The sequence below is a fragment of the Ursus maritimus genome (assembly GCF_017311325.1).
Source record: "Ursus maritimus isolate PB19 chromosome X unlocalized genomic scaffold, ASM1731132v1 scaffold_X1, whole genome shotgun sequence".
Lineage (NCBI taxonomy): Eukaryota > Metazoa > Chordata > Mammalia > Carnivora > Ursidae > Ursus > Ursus maritimus.
The window spans coordinates 46,741,060-46,747,520 of record NW_024423319.1 but is presented as its reverse complement, the minus strand read 5'-3'; the positions used below and the strand labels follow the sequence as shown (position 1 = coordinate 46,747,520).

Genomic DNA, 6,461 nt, shown 5'->3' with positions numbered 1-6,461 from the left:
TTTTATTCTGTTCCATTGATCTATGTGTTTTTTGCCAGTACCATACTGTATTAATGTATTAATGATTACAGCTTTGTAGTACAACTTGTAGTCTGGACTTGTGATGCCTCCAGTTTTGTTTTTCTTTTTCAGAATTGCTTTGGCTATTTTTGGCCTTTTGTGGCTCTATACAAATTTTGGTTCCCTGTAAGAAATTTAGAACACCAATTTGTGAGGATAAATTCCATTTGTGGGAGAAAACACAGAGCAGAGCTAGCCCTGAAGCTGAGGAACAGCTTTGATTATAGGCAGAATTTGCAAATCCACAGCTTTCTGATCAACCTATGCTGCTCTGTAATCTCATATTTCTCCTCAGTGTTGAAGATCTCACCTTCCTGGTGTCTGAGTTTACAAAGCCCCTTCTTGAAATAAGCATCAGTGAGGTATTTTGGGATTTTCACATTGCTGGTATCAATTGTGATGGAGGTGGCATTGACAAAATTTGGGGGTGTTCTACGTAGAGGAACTCAACTGAGGGCCAATGTCCAGTCACAAGTAGCAAGCCACTGCTCAGCTGCTTCAGGAAAACCACCATCTTGCCTTTGTGGCACCCAGTGAGGATGATCAAAATGGCCAGGAGTGAGGCTAGTTGGAAGTTTACTCACATGCTGACTGAAAAGTTTTTCGCCATGGCTCAACAGTTTTCAAAGCACATCTTCAGTAGGATAATACATAGGTATTTTGTGAAGTTTAGCTACTCTGATGCCATTCTTGTCACAACCAACTGGTTTTGTGACAGTAGCAAGAACCTTCTCTTTCTTCTTTTCAACCCTGGATGTAGCTGTTGAATACTTCCTCTTGTACATGGCCTTTCTGGAATACATAGCTGATGGGGATTATTTGCCAATTCCCCTGACTACACAGGGTTTCTGCTGCAGTGGGGCGTCCCCTTCTTTGGCACTTTAGCCTTGAGGTTACTCTCCTTAACCTTGCCACCAGCATAGCCTTCTTGGCTTCAGGTTTCTTCTTCTTAGTATCTGGCTTCTCAGCTTTTTCACCGGCCATCTTGCAAGATGGGAAAGAAGACTCAATAGGAATCAATAATAAGCTTGTACACATTAGCCTGCTCAAAGGATGAGGAAAATAAAACAAAAATAATAAGCACTCAGAAAAAGCACAACTTATGTTATTGCAGCCATTTTTATTTATATAACAATAATCATTTTCAAAATAGCAGTGACTAGAGTTTGACTGTGCCTGTGTGAGCTATTAGCTTAAGAAACATAGGCTTGTAATTATTAAGGAGGAAACAGATATGGAATATAGACAGAAGGGATGTTCAATCAATAGGTAAGTCTGTATTTGGAGAATGAAGGCTTACCCTTTTCAAAAATAGACTTGATTACACTCTGAGTCCAACCAGGTAGAACCATACTCATCTATTTTTTAAAAAGATTTATTCATTTGAGAGAGAGAGAAAGAGCACCCACACATGGAAGCAGGGGGGAGGGTCAGAGGGAGAGGGAGAGAGAGAATCTCTAGCAGACTCCCCACTGAGCATGGAGCCCAACGCAGGACTCAATCTCACGACCCTGAGATCATGAACTGAGTGGAAACCAAGAGTCAAACGCTTAACTGACTGAGCCACCCAGGTGCCCCAGAACCTTACTCATCTAGAAAAAAAAATTTTAATGGCATGGAGTAGATGCCATCAGTACAAATATACCTCAACAATTCTAGTGGCAGAAAATCTTCACAAGGTACTTTAAATTTGAGCTTTTCCATCAGCTATACTAAGTGAAGAACCCTTAGTTGTGCCCAGTCATGCCCAGTCATTTAGGAGCCTGGAGTCTGCAAAGGTCAAAGAATTGGGGGTAGCAAGCCTTCAAATCCTTGCTATTCAATGTTTGGTCCCCAGACTAGCAACATAGACATCGTTGGGAGGTTATTAGAAATGCAAGCTCACAGGCCCCACCTCAGCGAGCTGAATGGAGTCAGAATCTGCAGGTAAACAAGATCCTTAGGTGATTCATATTAAAGCCTGAGAAGTGCTGCTCTGGTTGTTAGCTGGGAGTTTGACTTGCCCAATTTCAAGCATCAGAACCATGTTTCTAGTAGCTAAATCTCAGCATCCACCCTCATTTCCTAGTTCTGACAGGCAAACTCTTAGGAGATATAAGTGCACCCTTACCGTGTACCCAGCCAAGTATCAGGCCCTTAGAGAGGAACAAAAAACAAGAGCACACCCTCCTACACACACCATATTCTTAGGAGTAAATCCTCTGGTTGAAGGGAGAGAAGAGAGGCATATACGTGCCAATCCACCTCCTTTCCCACCTTCTCTCCCACTCTTTTCTCTAATGCATTTCATACTGTAGCCTGATCTCTACTCTAGGTTAGAGTATAGCTCTACTCTAGGACTCATCTCTGTTCTCTAAATGTGCCTTGTCCATTTGTGTCTTTGTATTGTCAGTGTTCCCTCTGCCTGGAACTTTTGCTGTCCACCCACATCTTTGGTGAAATCCTACACACACGTCAAGAGCCCATGCCTGCCTACCCTAAATTACTCTGTCTACCATTCCTCAAGAGTACATTCCCATATGTGCACCTTCACCATTATCCAGCAACACTTGGCTTCAGACTAGCTGAAAAGATTGATGAAGCCTTCTGAAGAATAAAAGAAACTTCAAGTGTAATTTCAACTTTCTCCCAGCTAAACACAATAACCCCCTTAATTCTGGAACTTAGGGTTGTCTTTGACCTCCTCCTTTGAAATGTTTTCATTTCATTTCCAAAACACTATTGAGGTAAAGCATTGCCAAAATATCTCTCCCAGTTTGAAATCAAATTTTAAGACCTCATAGAAATTTTATATGTTTCACTCAGAGATCAAAATATCAGTCCACAAACACTGGACTACACTGAGAATATTTCTCATCCTCCTACATGTCTTACACAAAGCAGCAAACACATAAATACACGATGAACCCAGAGGCTCTCAACTAGCCTCTTGAGCAAGTCACCTGAATTTTAATAGCAAACATTGGGTGTAATTTTCAGTGGATACTCTAGATGGTAGCATTGTGCATATTATTCTTTTACTTCTTTTTATTGGTTCCCTAATTCATCATTTAATACATCAGGAAAGGCCTATGTGTAGAGGGGAGAGAGAAGGTCATATATTAATAAATATCTATACAAAGTGAAAATTAATAACGATGTTAGACATTTCCAAAAATCTATTGCTTCTCAAGCCAGGCTCACATCTCTCTTTTCTCCATTGCCCAAATTCTCAGAATTGCAGTTCCAACCATAGACTCTACTGCTTTACCTCTCACTCAATTTGCCAACCTTTGTAATCTGACTTTGTCCCCTCCCCCACTCAACCCTTCTGAAATCATTATTTCTTTAAGATTTCCTGCGGTCTGCTGGTCCCTAGATTCAAATGCCTCTTCACAGGGCTCATCCTAACTTATTTCTCTGAAACATTACAAGGTAATTACTTTCTACTTTTTTTTCCCTCACAATTTCCCCAAGTTTGAAAAACTTCAAAATATAAAAATACATAAAGTTGAAAGAATACTACAATGAGCAGCCACATAGCTTTTAACTAGCTCCACAGATTAACATTTCACTACATTTTCATCATCCTTCCTTCCTTCTCCCCCCTTCTCCCTTCCTCTATCAACTTCTCCCCTTGCCCCGTTTCTCTCCAGACATTATGACACTCTAAATACTTCAACATACATTTTCTAAGTTGCAGATATCATTACACTTGAACTCTAGGTGTTTTAACATGCATCTCCCAAGAATAAGATTATCTTCCTTTGACACTTTCCGTGAAACTCTTAGCTCTCCTTCCCTTCCCTTGGTTCTCCCTCTACCTCTACCACACCTTTCTAGACGCACAAGGCAAAGGGCAGGGGGGCATGAAGAGTTTGGCCCTGGTTCTGCCACAAACTAGCTCTGTGCTTTGAAAGAAAAAAGAAAAACATTTTCTTTAATTATCAAAGTGATATATGCTCATTGTAGAAAATAGGGAAAATTCAAGGTTTAAAGAAAATGAAAAATATCTAAACCTACCATCTACAGATGATTTCATTTTTTTAGTATGTCCCAATGCATAGTATATTTTATATAATTGAGCTGATAAAATACATACAATACTCTATCCTGTTTTTTATTTAACATTGAAAAGAAGAATTAAAATTCTTCATAAAACATTTTTATTGGCTGCATATTGTTTTATTGGATATAATCTTAAAGAAAAAGTAACACTTCCATTTTTTAAGTGAGCAAAAGGTTAAACAGACAATTCATAAAAGGATACAAATGGCCAAAGGATCATGAAAAAAAGTGTTCAAAATAACTAGTAATCAAAAATAATTTCAAATTAAATAACACACCATTTTCACCTACCAAACTAAGAAAAATATTTTAAGAAAAAAATAATAACCAAGGCTGGAAAAAGATATGAGAGAGAAGATATTCCACAAACATCACTGATTAAGGTGCAAATCAGTATAATTTTGGGGGGTAAAATTAAGCAGCATATAATTTTAAAATCTTAAAAATACACATACACTTTAACCAGCAAAAACACTTGTAGGACTTTATTCTAACAAGATAATTTGGCAATTGAACCACCATGTATGCACAAAGATGTTCATAGCAGGGTGATTTATTAGAGACTGTTTCCAATTCATTGCTAAATAAACATAACATGGAATTAACTCAGTAAATTATGGTACAGCCATACAACAGAATACTAAGCAGCCATTAAGTACATTGTTGTATTAACTATTAATAGAATTCTAAGGAAATAATAAGACTATGTGAAAAATTTGATTTTCTGTGTTTGACATTTCTGTATTCTTTGAGATTTTTTTCCCAATGAACATGCATTACTTCTGTAATTAGTAGGGAATAAAGATTTTTTAAATGTTGTAGAAATATATTTATTAACATGAAATATATCAACAATAAACTGATAATTGAATAAAGTGATTTATAGAAAACACATATGATGCTATCATTAACAGCTTTAATAAGATGTAATTTACATACCTTAAAATTCACCCATTTGAAGTACAGTTCTATAGGTTTTGGTATAGTTTCAGATTGTGCAACTATCATCATATTTTAATTTTAGAACACTTTTATCATCAGTAATTTATTCCTTTTACTACTGAATAATATTCCATTGCATGGATACACCACATTTGTTTATCCATTCATCAGTTAATGGACGTTTGACTTCTTTCCGTTTATTAGCTATTATGAATAACATGGTCATGTGCAAGATTTTGTGTGGACATATGTTTTTATCATTCTTGAGTAGATAAGTAGGAGAATTGTTAAATCCTATGGTTAAACTGTTTAACGTTTTGAAAAACTGTCAAAGTGTTTTCCATAGAGGCTGAACCATTCTAGATACATACCAGCAATGTATAAGGGTTCCAATTCCTTCACATCTTCACCAATACTTGTTGTTATCTATCTTTCTTATTACGGCCATGCCACTGTGTATGAAGCCACTCGTGGCTTTGATTTGCATTTCTTGTTTTGAATAATGATGTTGAATATCTTTTCATGTGTTTATTAGCCATTTCTACATGTGCTATTTGTCTTTATCAGTGAATTTTAAGAGTTCTTTATATGTTCTAGATATAAGTTCATTGTAATATATATGGCTCCACAGGTATTTTCTTCCAGTCTGCGGATTGTCTTTTCCTTTCATGGCTGGTGCTTTTGGTGTCATAGCTAACAAAACACTGCCTAACCAAAGGTCATGAACATCTACTCCTATGTCTTCTTCTAAGAGTTTTATACTTCCAGCTCTTACATTTAAGTCTATTTTTTAAAGATTTTATTTATTTATTTTGACAAAGAGACAGCCAGTGAGAGAAGGAACACAGCAGGGGAGTGGGAGAGGAAGAAGTGGGCTCCCAGCGGAGGAGCCTGATGTGGGACTCAGTCCCGGAACGCCAGGATCACGCCCTGAGCCGAAGGCAGACGCTTAATGACTGCACTACCCAGGCGCCCCACATTTAAGTCTATTATCCATTATGAGTTTGTTTTTATGAATGGTGTAATGTAGGGGGTCCAAGTTCATTCTTTTGTGTGTGGATATCTAGTTGTTTAGCACTATTGGTTGAAAAGACTATTGTTTACCAGAAAATTGTCATGGCTCCCTTGTCAAACATCAATTGATCATAAATATTAAGGTACTTGTATGGACTCTCAATTCTCTTCCATTGACCTATATTTCTGTCCCATGCTGGCACAACACTGAGTTACTATTTTTAACCATATATACATATGAAGAGAAAAACAATCTTAAAATAAATACATCAAATTATTAAAAATAAAATATTCTATTGTATAGCTGTATCATATGTACTTGACTACGTCCCTCTAGTTGGGTATTTTAAGCTGCTTTCACATTTTCATTATTATAAGTAACATTGTGATGAGTATCC

General features: G+C 37.1%; 1 pseudogene; it reads right to left on the bottom strand.

Moving 5' to 3' along the window:
- Positions 1-195: 195 nt before the first annotated feature.
- LOC103672999 lies at positions 196-1,044 on the bottom strand (annotated as a pseudogene).
- Positions 1,045-6,461: the final 5,417 nt, after the last annotated feature.